Source organism: Pleurodeles waltl, chromosome 3_1 (genome assembly GCF_031143425.1).
Source record: "Pleurodeles waltl isolate 20211129_DDA chromosome 3_1, aPleWal1.hap1.20221129, whole genome shotgun sequence".
Lineage (NCBI taxonomy): Eukaryota > Metazoa > Chordata > Amphibia > Caudata > Salamandridae > Pleurodeles > Pleurodeles waltl.
This window is the reverse complement of record NC_090440.1, coordinates 351,815,393-351,830,827: the sequence shown is the minus strand read 5'-3', so window position 1 is coordinate 351,830,827 and position 15,435 is coordinate 351,815,393. Positions and strand designations below refer to the sequence as shown.

Below are 15,435 nucleotides of genomic sequence, written 5' to 3'. Positions count from 1 at the left end.
AGATTGATCCTTTGCATGCTCATCTATCGGACGTTTTGTCTTTTGCTCTGTCTCTAGCGCAGAAAGGTTGTGCAGTGGCTACCATTAAGGGTTATTTATCGGCCTTGTCAGCCTTCATATGTCTTCCAGACCAACCATCTTTATTTAAATCCCCTATTGTTATCAGATTCTTGAAAGGTCTTCTAAATAAATATCCTCCAAAGCCATTCGTTATGCCGCAATGGGATTTGTCCTTGGTCCTGACTTTCCTTATGGGGTCCCCTTTTGAACCTATGCATTCTTGCCCCTTAAGGTATTTGGTTTTAAAAACAGTCTTCCTGATAGCTATAACATCAGCAAGGAGAGTGAGTGAGTTGCAGGCCTTATCAGTAAAGCCCCCTTATACAACTTTTTATGGGGATAAGGTGGTGTTGAGGACCAAGGCTGCTTTCCTCCCGAAGGTTGTTTCACCCTTCCATTTGGCTCAGGCAATTACTTTGTCCACGTTCTATCCTCCGCCTCATCCTTCCAAAGAGGAAGAAAGACTACACCGTCTGGACCCAAAGAGAGCGTTGAGCTTCTTTATTGATAGAACAAAGGATTTCAGGCTGGAGGATCAGCTGTTTATTGGATACGTGGGCAAGAGGAGAGGAAAGGCAGTCCACAAGAGAACACTATCCAGGTGGGTTGTTCTTTGCATTAAAATCTGTTACTCTTTGGCAAAGAAGGATCCTCCTGAGGGCATTAGAGCTCATTCCACCAGAGCTAAGTCGGCCACTTCGGCCTTGGCCAGAGGTGTTCCTGTGGTCGACATCTGCAAGGCCGCAACTTGGTCGTCCCTTCACACTTTTGCAAAACATTACTGTTTGGATTCTGAGGTTAGAAGGGACGGCCATTTTGCACGGTCAGTGCTGCAGGATTTCTTGGTTTGACCATTTAGGCACCCACCGCCGGGTGTGGTACTGCTTTGGGACTCTATTCATTAGGTGAGGAATCCACAGGTAGTTGTATCCATCAGAAGAACGAGTTACTTACCTTCGGTAACGACTTTTCTGGTGGATACATTAGCTACCTGTGGATTCCTCACGGTCCCACCCGCCTCCCCGTTGCCTTTCTGGTCTTACCAAGTAATCCTTGAGTACGCTCCTCTTGGTCTTTGAGGGTGCAATAGATGTTGTATATATTATATTTATATATATGTATATATCTTTGTGTATATACTTGATGTGTATATATATTTTAAAAAGAGAGAGTTTTATATATATATATATATATATATATATATATATATATATATATAAAAGATTTACAGTTATTCATGCAATGTTGTGTATTTTTACAATGTAATGGGATGATGCCTTGCTCTTTCATTGCATTACCTGGTTGTTCTCATGCACGTAAAAAATGATTGGTACTGACGTCCGCACGTCGTCGAGGACCTCTTATTGCCTGTATGACGTCAGACGGCATCGCGTGGGCTAGAGTGACGTCCTCGTCGACGTGCAGAGACTAGTAAGAAGATTTCCGTCGAATGCTGGCGCCATGGGAGTATTCATTAGGTGAGGAATCCACAGGTAGCTAATGTATCCACCAGAAAAGTTGTTACCGAAGGTAAGTAACTCGTTCGTTCGGTGGCATGTGTAGCTGCAGATACACATGCTGTGCATAGTCCGCCGTCTGGTGTTGGGTCGGAGTGTTACAAGTTGTTTTTCTTCGAAGAAGTCTTTTCGAGTCACGAGACCGAGGGACTCCTCCCACTTCGGTTCCATTGCGCATGGGCGTCGACTCCATCTTAGATTGTTTTTTTTCCGCCATCGGGTTCGGACGTGTTCCTTTTCGCTCCGTGTTTCGGTTCGGAAAGTTAGTCAGAATCAACGGAAAATTCGTCGGTATTGTTTCGTTTGGTATCGGTATAGTTAGGGCAAATCGACACCGAGCCTTAAAGAGCTCCGGTAACCCTTTGGGGTATTTTCGATCCCCGTCGGGGCCTGGTCGGCCCGACCGCGTGCAACATCGAGACTGATGGAACGGACCCCGTTCCAATTCTGTCCTAAATGCCACAGTAAATATCCTTATACAGACCAACATTTGGTCTGTAACTTGTGCCTGTCCCCCGAGCACAAGGAAGAGTCGTGTGAGGCCTGTCGCGCGTTTCGGTCCAGAAAAACGCTCAGGGACCGAAGAGCCAGGAGGTTGCAGATGGCTTCCACGCCCACAGGACAACAAGGGTTCGAGGAGGAAGAAGAAGAAGAAGAAGAAGAAACTTTTTCCATCTGCGATTCGGATTCCGAAGAATTCGACGTCGACGAACAACCAACCGTGAGTAAGACGTCGAAACAAAAAACACACGAAAGAACAGACAAAGCCCAGGGGACGCCACTGCCAACAGGCCATGGCTCAACCCATAAAGTAGGTGACCGGCCATCGGCACCGAAAAAGGGCGAGCTGGTGCCGAGATCGTCCGACTCAGGTCGAGACACAGGCACGCAGCAATCTCGGGACCGAGAAAGTGCCGCAGAAAAGGGTCGACACCGAGACAGCGGCACCGAAGCTGCTCGGCACAGAGACAGCGGCACCGAAGCTGCTCGGCACAGAGATAGCGGCACCGAAGACGGTCGACACCGAGAGGGTACGACACCGAAAAAGGAGAAGGATCTTGTCGGAGCCGAAAACAACAAAAGACACGGTTTCGGTGCCAAAACGCCCAGCAACCGAACCGAAAGCCAGTTCCTACTCAGAGGAACAATCACTGTCCTCCCAACTACAAAGACACAGATTTGAGGAGGAATTACAAACAACAGATGTAGATCACACGCAAAAGCGGATCTTTATACAAAGTGGTACAGGGAAGATCAGCACTCTTCCCCCAATCAGAAGAAAAAGGAAACTAGATTTCCAACAACAAGACAAGACACCACAAGCAAAAGTGGTAAAGAAGGTAACTCCACCACCCTCTCCACCACCGGCAACTCATATATCGCCGGCACAGACTCCGCCACAATCACCAGCTCATACCACCATGAGCCAAGATGATCAGGACGCATGGGATCTCTATGACGCTCCAGTATCGGACAATAGCCCTGAGTCGTACCCCACCAAACCCTCACCACCTGAGGACAGTACGGCATATGCACAGGTGGTAGCTAGGGCAGCAGAGTTTCATAATTTATCGCTACATTCAGAGCCTATCGAGGATGACTTCCTCTTTAACACCCTGTCCTCCACCCATAGCAATTATCAAAGCCTTCCTATGCTCCCGGGAATGCTAAGGCACGGTAAACAAATTTTTAAGGAGCCAGTTAAAAGCAGAGCAATAACTCCAAGGGTGGAGAAGAAATACAAGGCACCGCCCACAGACCCTGCTTTTATTACATCACAACTGACACCAGATTCAGTTGTCGTAGGAGCAGCTCGTAAAAGAGCCAATTCGCACACGTCAGGCGACGCACCACCTCCTGACAAGGAGAGCCGCAAGTTTGATGCAGCGGGGAAAAGGGTTGCAGCACAAGCTGCAAATCAATGGCGCATCGCTAACTCGCAAGCACTCCTAGCGCGATATCACAGAGCCCATTGGGACGAGATGCAGCATCTCATCGAGCACCTCCCCAAAGAATTCCAGAAACGGGCAAAACAAGTGGTTGAAGAGGGACAGAATATATCCAACAACCAAATCCGTTCTTCTATGGATGCAGCAGATACAGCTGCAAGAACAATAAATACTGCTGTAACAATAAGGAGGCACGCATGGTTGCGCACATCCGGCTTCAAACCTGAGATACAACAGGCAGTGCTCAATATGCCGTTCAATGAAGAGCAATTATTTGGCCCAGAAGTGGACACTGCAATTGAAAAATTAAAAAAGGACACTGACACAGCTAAAGCCATGGGCGCACTCTATTCCCCGCAGGGCAGAGGCACATTTGGTACATTTCGCAAAACTACTTTCAGAGGAGGGTTTCGAGGTCAAGCCACAGAAGCCAGCACCTCACAATCAAGACCAGCTCCCTACCAGGGACAATATCAAAGGGGTGGCTTTCGGGGCCAATACAGAGGGGGCCAATTCCCAAGAAACCAGGGAAAGTTTCAAGGTCCAAAAACCCCTCCAAATAAACAGTGACTCACAGGTCACACAACCCCTTCACACAACACCAGTGGGGGGAAGACTAAGTAAGTTCCACAAATCATGGGAAGAAATAACAACAGACACTTGGGTCTTAGCAATTATCCAACATGGTTATTGCATAGAATTTCTCCAACTCCCTCCAAATGTCCCACCGAAAACACACAATATGTCAAAACAGCATATAGACCTTCTAGGACTAGAAGTTCAAGCATTACTGCAAAAAGACGCAATAGAATTAGTACCAAAAACACAAAAGAACACAGGAGTTTACTCACTGTACTTTCTAATACCAAAAAAGGACAAAACTCTGAGACCAATATTAGATCTCAGAACACTAAACACCTACATCAAATCGGACCACTTTCACATGGTCACGTTACAAGACGTAATACCACTACTGAAACAGCACGACTACATGACAACGTTAGATCTAAAAGACGCGTATTTCCATATACCGATACATCCCTCGCACAGGAAATACCTAAGGTTCGTATTCAAAGGAATACATTACCAATTCAAAGTGTTGCCATTCGGAATAACAACAGCACCAAGAGTCTTTACAAAATGTCTAGCAGTAGTAGCTGCACATATCAGGAGGCAGCAAATACACGTGTTTCCGTACCTAGACGATTGGTTAATCAAAACCAACTCGCTAACAAAGTGTTCACACCACACAGATTATGTTATACAAACCCTTTACAAACTAGGTTTCTCCATCAACTATGCAAAGTCGCACCTTTTGCCTCGTCAAACACAGCAATACTTAGGAGCAACAATCAACACAACAAAAGGGATAGCCACTCCAAGTCCACAAAGGGTTCAAAATTTTCACAAGGTGATACAAGCTATGTATCCAACACAAAAGATACACGCAAAGATGGTATTAAAACTCCTAGGCATGATGTCCTCATGCATAGCCATTGTCCCAAACGCAAGATTGCACATGCGGCCCTTACAACAGTGCCTAGCATCACAATGGTCACATGCACAGGGTCAACTTCTAGATCTGGTGTTGATAGACCGCCAAACATACATCTCGCTTCTATGGTGGAACAGTACAAATTTAAACAAAGGGCGGCCTTTCCAAGACCCAGTGCCACAACATGTAATAACAACAGATGCTTCCATGACAGGGTGGGGAGCACACCTCAATCAACACAGCATCCAAGGACAATGGGACGTACATCAAAGAAAGTTTCATATAAATCACCTAGAATTGTTAGCAGTATTTCTAGCGTTGAAAGCATTCCAACCAATGATAACCCACAAATACATTCTTGTCAAAACAGACAACATGACGACAATGTATTATTTAAACAAACACGGGGGAACACACTCGACACAGTTGTGTCTCCTAACACAAAAAATATGGCATTGGGCAATTCACAACCACATTCGCCTAATAGCACAGTTTATTCCAGGGATCCAGAACCAGCTAGCAGACAATCTCTCTCGGGATCACCAACAGGTCCACGAATGGGAAATTCACCCCCAAATCCTAAACACTTACTTCCAAATTTGGGGAACACCTCAAATAGATCTATTTGCAACAAAAGAAAACGCAAAATGCCAAAACTTCGCATCCAGGTACCCCCACTGCGAATCTCAAGGCAATGCTCTATGGATGAATTGGTCAGGGATATTTGCGTACGCTTTTCCCCCTCTCCCTCTCCTTCCATATCTAGTAAACAGATTGAGTCAAAACAAACTCAAACTCATACTAATAGCACCAACATGGGCAAGACAACCTTGGTATACCACACTACTAGACCTGTCAGTGGTACCTCATGTCAAACTACCCAACAGACCAGATCTGTTAACACAACACAAACAACAGATCAGGCATCCAAACCCAGCATCGCTGAATCTAGCAATTTGGCTCCTGAAATCCTAGAATTTGGACACTTAAACCTCACATGTATGGAGGTCATAAAACAAGCTAGAAGACCATCCACTAGACACTGCTATGCAAGTAAATGGAAAAGATTTGTTTGTTACTGCCATAATAATCAAGTCCAACCATTGCATGCATCTCCAAAAGATGTAGTAGGATATTTACTACATTTACAAAAATCAAATCTAGCTTTCTCTTCCATAAAAATACATCTCGCAGCAATATCTGCTTACCTGCAGATTACTCATTCAACTTCCCTATTTAGAATACCTGTCATTAAAGCGTTTATGGAGGGCCTAAAGAGAATTATACCACCAAGGACACCACCTGTTCCTTCATGGAACCTCAACATTGTCTTGACAAGGCTCATGGGTCCACCTTTCGAACCCATGCATTCTTGTGAAATGCAATACTTAACGTGGAAAGTTGCATTTCTCATTGCCATCACATCTCTAAGAAGAGTAAGTGAAATACAGGCATTTACCATACAAGAACCATTTATTCAAATACACAAACATAAAATCGTTCTAAGAACAAATCCAAAATTCTTACCAAAGGTTATCTCACCATTCCACTTAAACCAAACAGTGGAATTACCAGTGTTCTTTCCACAGCCAGATTCAATAGCTGAAAGAGCACTACATACATTAGACATCAAAAGAGCGCTAATGTACTACATTGACAGGACAAAAGAAATTAGGAAGACAAAACAACTATTTATTGCCTTTCAAAAACCTCATACAGGAAATCCAATTTCAAAACAAGGTATCGCCAGATGGATAGTAAAGTGCATCCAAACCTGCTATCTTAAAGCAAAAAGAGAACTGCCTATTACACCGAAGGCACACTCAACCAGAAAGAAGGGTGCTACTATGGCCTTTCTCGGAAATATTCCAATGACCGAAATATGTAAGGCAGCAACATGGTCTACGCCTCATACATTTACTAAACACTACTGTGTAGATGGGTTATCTGCACAACAGGCCACAGTAGGTCAAGCCGTACTAAGAACTTTATTTCAAACTACTTCCACTCCTACAGGCTGAACCACCGCTTTTGGGGAGATAACTGCTTACTAGTCTATGCACAGCATGTGTATCTGCAGCTACACATGCCACCGAACAGAAAATGTCACTTACCCAGTGTACATCTGTTCGTGGCATTAGTCACTGCAGATTCACATGCGCCCACCCTCCTCCCTGGGAGCCTGTAGCCGTTTGGAAGTAGATCTTGAACATTTGTACATTTGTAAATATATTACATTAAACCTTCATTTTGTACATACGTATTTATTCCATTGCATGGGCACTATTATTAGCATACACAACTCCTACCTCACCCTCTGCGGGGAAAACAATCTAAGATGGAGTCGACGCCCATGCGCAATGGAACCGAAGTGGGAGGAGTCCCTCGGTCTCGTGACTCGAAAAGACTTCTTCGAAGAAAAACAACTTGTAACACTCCGACCCAACACCAGACGGCGGACTATGCACAGCATGTGAATCTGCAGTGACTAATGCCACGAACAGATGTACACTGGGTAAGTGACATTTTCCATATATATATATATATACAGTACAGTCAATAAAAACCATGTTACAGCACCCTCAAGTGGCCCCTGTTTGCTTGCCTTCCCTTCTCCCATGTATGTGGCTTGCCTCACTATAAAACTTAAGTCAGGATGGCATTCGCACTCTGAGTGCGCTCTGGACCTCTCGGTCATCTGCTGCCATTGCCTGCAGTGTCTTGCAATATCTGCACAGGTGAACATAGAAGGTGACTTCGGATAAGCCCCATGACTTATTCGTGACATTCAGCGCCCTCTGACACATCAGCTGAAGCACCTTGCCCATGGGGACCCATCATGGTGACCTGGCCCTCGCCTAGGACGGGGGGGGGCGATGGCGGTGGCGGTCCAGGGAGGCCCTGACGGACCTTAGGTGAGCATGATGCCCCTGTCTGCGGGCCCCGGTGTGGGCATTGGTGTTGGAGAAGCAGACGCAGGGGCTGAAGGTACAATGCTGCCTGGTTGGCAGTGGGGAGGCGGGGTAAGGCCTGGACGTGGGTCATGCTCTCTGCCTCCCTTCAATTCCCCTACCCCCGCTGTCCCCCCAGCCCTCAGCATTAGTAATCCATCTACACTGCAGTCTGCCGTGGGCGTTCCGTCCCTGGAGAAGCCAACTCCTGCCTAGACAATCGCAGCACTGCCAGCTGTAGGTGAGTGCTGCGTTTCCACCTGCTGAGGTGGCCCGGGCCTGATCTAAGCTGCTCCTCTCCGGATGGATGTCACTCGACAGATGACTGTGGGGTGACGCAGGGCTGCTTGTGGCGCTGAATGTGGGCCAGCTCGGGGGCTGGGGAGCCTGTGAACTCCTAGCCTGGCCCCAGTTGGACACTGCTGCATCAGCGGTGTCCGAACATGCCCTTTGGCTCACCAGTGGTGGGCATCTCCATCGCTGAGCCAGTGTAAATGTCAGCTTCTGACGGCCAGCCAGCGCTGCCGTCTCAGCGGGGGAGCCTCCTGAACTTCGGTGCTCCTCCACTGGCATTACTTGTGGGGCTCTGACGGTTGGGTTCACCGTCTTGGACCTGTGTAGGCCCTGGTCCCACCATCTTGCCCCTGGCTCACGAGTGGTGGCCATCCCCAGCGCTGAGCCACTGTAAATGCCAGCTTCTGATGGCTGGTCAGCTCTGCAGTCTCAGCGGGGGAGCCTCCTGGACTGTGGTGCTTCTCCACTGGCATGACTTGTGGGGCACTGACGGTTGGGTTTACCTACTGGAACCTGTGTAGGCCCTGGTCCACCATCTTGTCTGCACAGGACTCGATGCTGCTCTTCGGTGACTGCTGCTGGCTTGCAGAGCGGACCCCAGTGGGCCCTTGCTCTTATACGACCTGCGGCGCATCCTGACAATGGACCTTATGTGAGTGTGGGGGAGGGGGGTTGGCTACTGGCGGTGGGGGTGTTGTGCATGGAGGCTTGATAGGAGTCTGACCTCGGCCGTGGTGGATCGCCCTGTGTTCCTTCGTTCCAGCTAGTCCAGAGATCTAGATGTGCGCGACCCACCAAAGTCCCTACTTACCTGCATCGTAACTTCTCCTTCAGGTCCCTCCTTCACATCTGGCTGCTTGGGCTACCATGAAGCGTGGTAAGTGGGCCAAGCCTCAGTAGCCTTGGCTCGTGCCTCTTAGGGTCATGGGGAAGGACAAGCTGGGCAAACCACCACCCACCTCCCAACCCCACATAGATCAGTTTACTACTTTGGCTGGATCCTCTGTGGGCGACATCTCTGAAGGCACAACAGCAGTCGATAGCCTGGACAAGATCCTTCAGGCTCATACAGTCATCACTGATGATATACGTCCATATGTGGGACTTCTTCACCATGACTTCTGGAATGCCACGGGTCACATCAGAGGTGGAGGGCTGTGTTTTCATGGTTGAGGATAAGGTCATGGACCTGAGGCTCAAGGTAGCTCAACTGTTGACCCATACGAGCGAACTCCACCACCGAGCTGAAGATGACAAAAATCACTATAAATGCAACAACTTGGGCTTTGTAGGGTTTCCAGAAGAGGTGGAGAGTTGTTGCCCTACTGAGTTCTTACAGCGTTGGCTTAAACCAAGAATGGCCTTAGACAAACTGTCCATATGGTTCGCGATTGATCGGGCACACAGGGCCTTGACTCCTAAACCTCCACCGGGTGCCCAGCGGCAGACACTGAGGCAAGATTTCTCAACTTCAAAGACTGGGACAGCATTCTCAAGGAAGTAAGAGTGACTCTAGACCTCTGTTATGAAAACTCTAAAATACGTTCCTTCCCAGACTACACACGCAAGGTTCAGACTAAATGGCGCTCCCATGAATCAGTCAAGCAAAAACGTATAGCTCTTCAGTTGAGCTATATTCCCCTGTTCCTGGCAAGCCTTAGTTATTCTGGACAGCAAATCTTTCTTTTTTGATTCCCTGTAGTCTCTCAGGGAATGGCTTACTGAGGAGAATCGGCTCCGCCTTACAGCACTCCCTTCCTCCCCTAGTGCCAGACAGCTGTCGACACAGACACCCAGTGGACAGATGCTGATAGAGGGGCTGTACGTGTTGTTTTTGCATTTGTCGCTGTACTGGTTGTTGCCAGAGGAAAAATCTAACACAGCCCATCGCCAAGCCTCGGTTCGCTGACACCTCTGGCACCTCAGAGATCTTACCCATACTTGTGCGGGGCAGGCGAGCCACACTCACGGACTTCCATCCAAGAGCGGCTGAGCCAGATCCCTTCCCCCTTGTAATCGCACCATAGCTTGTGGATAAATATTTCTGGAAACTTCCCATTTCTGTTGGAGGACTCCCTTGTCTGCTGACCACCTACGCTCTTGCAGGCACTGCATTGCTTGGGATCCTTGTTCGTGGAGGGGCTCACCACTCCACACCATCCTAAGACAAGTTGCTTTGGTTTGGAGTTCGTGGCCACAGATGCTTCATGGGGGGGGGGGGGGAAGAGGGGAGGAAGGGAGGAAGTATGTGGTGAGGGAGAGTTGGGGCGTAGGGGGAGTGGGGTTTTTGATCGGGATATGTTTGAGTATTTCCCCCCATCAACTGTTTTCCATGTTTTAACTTTTCTTTCACAGGTGGTCACATTGATCCATTGCTGCTACCCCAGATGTGTCTCATGTAGACATGCACCCTTCGTGAGAGCTCACACTCAGCTATACATATGTAACAACGTAGTGGTTTTTACTGCAACCATCCACTGACACCCCATGCCCTGCTATCATCCCCTACAATGTTACGTTATGGAAGGTTAAGAGCCTTCCTAATCAAGTCAAATGCTCCTTTGTATTTTGTTGTGCCAGGCGCTCCTACTCCTCTATTTTGTTGCTGCAGGAAACCCATTTCATGGGTACCAAATGTCCTATACTTGCCTAACAGGGCTTTGATAAAGTATACTTGGGTTCACTAGAGGCTCTTGAGGACTGGTGATCCTGCTGCATCACACCTTCCCTCATGACCGTATCGAAGACATGGTTCGACTCTCAGGGTCGCTACATTGCCCTGACTGGTATGCTTGAAGGCCGCCCACTTAATCTCCTGTGCATATATTGCATCTCCCCGTGCACTGGAATTATGGCTAGATACTCTCCTTGACGTAATAACACACCTGTCAGGTTTTACACTTATAGGGAGGTGACTTTAATGCAGTCCTAGATCCCTCAGTTGACTCCACAGGTTCCCCCCTCTAATGTTTAGTGCAGTCATGCCAAAAGGCTACATAACTGAGTCACTACTCGGAGTCTCTGGGCTGTCTGTGAATATGGCACCCTAGATCACTCATGTCTACTACTCGTTACACAAATGCCTGCATAGAGATGTTCTCTGTGTCCCATATTCAGATCCTCCCCCGTGGGATATCTGACCATGCCCATATTCTCCTACGTATAGGTGACCCCTGCGCCACTCAGCACCCCACGTGGCGGCCAACCACCTGGCATCTCCTAGACAAATCATTCATGTAGAAATTAGGACAAGAACTCTTGCACTATTTTCAGAATAATACTGGGTCAGTGCGACCACCCGGAACTCTTTCGGTAGTGTGCAAGACTACCATTCGAGGGCAAGCCCAACATCTCTTCAGGATAGCGGAACGTACCAAATATCATCACAACACACATCTTGAGAACCAGACTCTGCCCCTCGAGGTGCAGCTCTCCCTTTCCTCTCCTAGCGTTATCTCCAGGCAGCTACTGTTTCTTCAAGAAGAGATCCGACACCTCTCCCTCAAGACAGCAAAACAAATGTGGCGTGCATCCATGGCACGGGTCTATGGATGGGGCAATAAAAATGGGAAGGTACTGTACTGGCTAGCTTCTCACCCCGTGGCCAGTAGAGTCATCCCGGAGATAATTGATGAAACAGGACATTCCCATCTTACCTCCCTAGCAATTGCTCAAGCATTTGCTGCCTACTATGCTAAGCTCTGAGGTGCGTCCAAGCCCTTAGGCCAAAATGGCAGCCCCTATTAATAAAGAAGTGCCTCTTCCCCAACTCTCCAGCCCTTAAAGGCAGGAATTAAAAAAATCCATAATGGTGGAGAAAATTAATGCAGCCATATCAGCAATGGCATCCTGTAAAACCCCGGGTCCTGATGGCTATCCAGCAGAGTTCTATAGTTCATACAGGAGCATCCTCACTCCTCATCTGATGAACCTATATGCTGAGGCAGCGCAAAGTGGTATACCTCCCTGCCCCCACCACCCAACCGAGCTCGATCAAGCCACAATTGTAGTTTATCCCAATGTCGCTGTTCCCCCGGCCCCCTACCACACCTGCCCCCCTGCTCCTGTACAGCCTACCATCCCATATTACTTATTAATACCAAAGTAAAGATCTTCTCCACCATCCTCACTCAATGCCTGCCAAAGGTACTTTTATCTTTAATTCACCTGGACCAATGTAGGGTCATGCTGCTAGGAGCACGAAGAATTGTCTCGGGCACCTTCATGTGGCCCTGACCTATCGTCGCCTCCTACCCCACCAGCAACCGCTACTCCTCATAGATTTTGAAAAGCCATTCAACACTGTCGAATGGACCTATCTAATCCAAGTATTTGAAAGAGCGGTATTTGGTCACCAATTATGTGGCCTTGTACAGGTTCTCAATTCCAACCTGTCAGCACATGTTCAGGTTAAATGAGTGGTGTTTAGTGTCTTTCATATAAGATGTGGGACGCGTCAGGGCTGCCCCTTGTCCCCACGACTTGTTGCTCTATCTAGTGAAACCCTGGTGAGGATTCTAAGAGCTGACTCATTAATACAGGGATGGGAATGGCCTACCGGGCGGGAAGATCGAATTGCATTAGATGTGGATGATGTTCTCTTGTATCTGGCCAACCCGAATAGCAATGGTCCTGTTGCTTGCAACTCTTAAGTCTCTTTGCAGAGGTCTCCAGCCTGGCCGTTTACCCAGCTAAGTTGGTTCTAGTCCCACTGCACCCTTCGCAGGATTGCTTTGACTGACCAACCACTATTACAGTCTGTCACTTCAGCTTTCGATATTTGGGCATCAAAGTTGCCCTGGATCCTGAGCTGACATGGTCCCTCGACGTTACACCTCTTACCCGTATGATTAAAGAAGACCTTCGCAAATGTCAAGCACTTCTTCTAAATGCCATGGGCAGGATAGCATTGTACAGAATGATGATACTGCCCCAATTTCTTTACCTCCTTCAAAATGTTCCCCATATGATCTATAGACACTGGCTTAATGAAATGGACTCACTTGCAAAACAGTGCATAGTCCACACCCACGCTTAGCATTCTCAACCTGCCAACAGTGCCCTTATGAGGGTGGGCATGGGATGTCTAATCTGGATCTATACTATCTAGCCTCACAACTGATGGCAATGTGTCCCAAATCTACCGCACCCTGTGCATTAACACGCAGACCCCCTGACACAGATTAGATCTGCCTGGGTGGCTGGTTAGGACCATTGAGTGATTAGAACTGGCGAGATGCCATGATGGCCCCCAAAGTTCTGACCATATCATCACAACTCACTCGTTCAGACCTTCTACTTAAATTGTACATACCTCACTCCAGATAGGGTGTTTAAATTGGGACTTTTCCTTGAGGGAGTGTGTGGTATCTGGGCAGATGGAGTCTTTTTGGGGCCGGCTCTGCTGGTAGCTAAATGAGACATTGCAGTCCAGTGGGCGCTCTTGAAGCCTCCTTCGATAGCTCAGTGGAGACGTGGTGGAGATGGATGTACCCAACAAGAGAAGCCGGTGTATGAGGCTTCGGGTTGCCTAGCCAAACATGGCAGAATATGGGATAAATGGAATGGAACCACAGGGATGGATATGCTATGAGTGGATTGACTTGGAGGAATTGACGTTTGGCTGTAAGGTCTTTTCATAATCATACTGCATGGTCGTGCGTGGGTCCAGTTGTGAATGTGGCTTGTTGATGGATCTCAATGTGACTTGTTGTACCTTCAATAAAATAATAAAAATTGTTTATTAAAAAACTTGAGTCCGGCTTGAGATGAATATTAAGCGAGGGTGAGATCAGATCCCAGTTGAAACTTGAAAAACTGAAGCATAAGTGGAAAGGAGTCTTATATACCATGAATCTTGGAAAGTCTGGCCAGTGGTGACTGTTCAGTCCTGATTTCTTGGAGGTAAATAACTAACATCTTCTGCTGTATGGTATCAGAACCATCCAATAGGCCCAAATGCACCATATGCAGGACATTCCCACAGTTGTTGCCATTCTCAGCCATTCATAAGAGGCAGTACACCTCAGTCAGTTCCAACAGTCACTTATGACAGGCAGTTATTTCTAATAATCGTTTTATTTGTTTTTGTAGTTACAATGCTTATCATTTTAGTTCCAGCTACACTCAATGCATAATAGCTGTGAAAGAGCCTGAGCAGTCTTTATGACTTTCTGATCTTTTTGTAATTGTGTCAAGCTGTGTGATCCTGTTTAAATCTGTTCAGTGAATGCAAAGTCCTATAGCTTGTGCTATACAGTATACTTTATTGCTTAAAATTGATATTTATGTTGTGTATAATTACTCGGATATAACGTCACCACATGCAAAAGAAGATATAAGCAATTAAAAACAGCGCATCAAAGCCTAGTTACCAGAAAGAGTCACAAAATGTGATGCAAATGTTCTTTGTTCTTCTGCCCCTTACCCTGACCACGGTAAAGTCCATATGAGTAGTATTTTGCTCCCACTTCGTTTTCATGACCTGATTGGAAGCACCAACAGATAACCCTAAATAGAACTATGCAAATTGACATATAGTTTTTTATATCTTCATAATGGCTAAGTTGGCGTAACGTGCTTTAGCGTACCAAACAAAGGAGGACATTGGTATCCTAATTATTTTGATTGGGGAAGAAGTGAGAAGCCGGTCAAAAGAGCTTGAGGTACAGGCTGTCCTTTAAGGATGCAGGGAAGGTTCATCTTCCTTGACGTTACGGTCCACACTGTTTTTGAAATTAACCGATCTACTTGTAGCATATGCAGAAAACTGGGACAGTATCCATTTTTATCTCATTTCTGATGCATCCTTCTAACTGTAGTTTCCTCACTTTGGATTATCCTCCATGTGCTAGACTAGGTCCTGAGTATTTTGTGGCAGTGCTCCTGTATGCCAGTTGGTGGTGTCTTGTGGCTCCGTGCTGACTCCATGCTGTCCCGGAAGTGATGGAGTCCAGCTAATTTTTGAACTGTGTACTAAGGCATGATTTCCCTACCCAAACCGAATTCAAGCAGTGCTGCAACTGAAGGAAGCAGATGTTGAATACAATCCTCCTTAAGGTGTACCTTTGTTGCCTGGGCTCCAGATTTGACTTGAAGTCATGTGACATATGCACCCAAAGGTAATTCAAGAGCAGGAAGCAAAGTTGTACATCACAGAACACAAACCA

The 15,435-nt window shown here is 47.1% G+C and overlaps 1 protein-coding gene across 2 annotated transcripts in view; it reads left to right on the top strand.

The window, feature by feature from the left end:
- Positions 1 to 15,435, top strand: part of SECISBP2L (SECIS binding protein 2 like) — a 435,435-nt gene that overhangs the window by 52,588 nt on the left and 367,412 nt on the right. The window lies entirely within an intron of this gene.